At 45.6% G+C, this 1,545-nt stretch overlaps 1 long non-coding RNA gene across 1 annotated transcript; it reads left to right on the forward strand.

Annotated features, from left to right (window-relative positions):
- The first annotated feature begins 676 nt into the window (after window positions 1-676).
- LOC112074644 (uncharacterized) lies at window positions 677-1,237 on the forward strand. The gene is made up of 2 exons (XR_002894799.2): window positions 677-893; window positions 964-1,237. It is a non-coding gene; the product is annotated as an uncharacterized lncRNA (long non-coding RNA).
- Window positions 1,238-1,545: the final 308 nt, after the last annotated feature.

The raw sequence follows: 1,545 nt of genomic DNA on the forward strand, positions 1-1,545 counted from the left end.
GCATAGATCTGTAGTAAGGCCATAGAGGGGATCTGACTGCCATAAGATCTGTAGTAAGGCCATAGAGGGGAAGCTGACTGCCATAGATCTGTAGTAAGGCATAGAGGGGAAGCTGCCTGCCATATGATCTGTAGTAAGGCCATAAGAGGGGAAGCTGCCTGCCATAGATCTGTAGTAAGGCAATAGAGGGGAAAGCTGACTGCCATAGATCTGTAGTAAGGCCATAGAGGGGAATCTGACTGCCATAGATCTGTAGTAAGGCAATAGAGGGGAAGCTGACCTGCCATAGATTCTGTAGTAAAGGCCATAGAGGGGAAGCTGACTGCCATAGATCGTGTATGGCCATAGAGGGGGAGCTTGCCTGCATAGATCTTGTAGTAAGGCCAATAGAGGGGAAGCTGCTTGCATAGATCTGTAGTAAGGCCATAGAGGGGGAAGCTGCCTGCATAGATCTAGTAAGGCCATAGAGGGGAAGCTGACTCCATAGATTCTGTAGTAAGGCCATAGAGGGGCAGCTGACTGCCATAGATCTGTAGTTAAGGCCATAGAGGGGAAGCTATCGTATAAAACTACAAGTTTGGCCATAGAGGGGGAATCTGATCGTATAAAACACTACAGTTTGGCCATAGATCTTAGGCCACATACTAGAGAAACAGACAGTAGCAGGCCGCATAATATACAGAAGAGCAATTGATTGTTTGTATCTACGTGAATGCCGTAGAAGCTATAGTATGCCATATAAAGGGGCAGGTGATTGTTTGGTACATGTAGCTACAGTATAGCCCATGAATATTCCGCTGGCAGTTAGAGTTTAGGCCATAGATTTACAGTAATGCTAGATATGTTATGTTCCATTAAGAGCTACAGTAGAGAGACCGAAGTATTGCCAAAAGGTTTCTCCAGAGATAGAGTATTGACTATACTTACAGAGAGGGGCAGCTGAAAGCGACAGAAGGCCAAAAGGTTTACTCCAGAGATAGAGTATTGACATACTTACAGAGAGGGGCAGCTGAAAGCGACAGAAGGCCAAAAGGTTTACTCCAGAGATAGAGTATTGACTATACTTACAGAGAGGGGCAGCTGAAAGATACAGAAGGCCAAAAGGTTTACTCCAGAGACATCACAATAAGACCTCAAACCTCCTGTTGTTACAGTCAGGACCTGTTCCCCACTGGAACAGAGAACAGATAACATGGAACAGAGAATTCACTATAAATAAATGTATCTTTTTTCTGTACTCAATGACGTGTTTATTTGTTTCTGTGGCTCTTAATGTGGAATGCGTGGTGAAGTGGAAAACAAGACAATATATTTCAGTAGCTGGTATAATGGAAGTCAGCAGTCACCAGACATCAACACAGAAGAGAAGAGGCAAGGAGGGGAGAGGAGGTTGAGAGGATGAGGAGAGAGGGGGAAGAGAGGAGGAGAGGAGGTTGAGAGAAGATGAAAGGAGAGGAGAGGAGGAGGAGGAGAAGAGGAGGTTGAGAGGTGATGAAAGGAGAGGAGAGAGGGGTAGCAGAGGAAAGAAGAGGAGAGAAGGAGGAG

The sequence above is a fragment of the Salvelinus sp. IW2-2015 genome, unplaced genomic scaffold (genome assembly GCF_002910315.2).
Source record: "Salvelinus sp. IW2-2015 unplaced genomic scaffold, ASM291031v2 Un_scaffold2735, whole genome shotgun sequence".
NCBI classification, from domain to species: Eukaryota; Metazoa; Chordata; class Actinopteri; order Salmoniformes; family Salmonidae; genus Salvelinus; species Salvelinus sp. IW2-2015.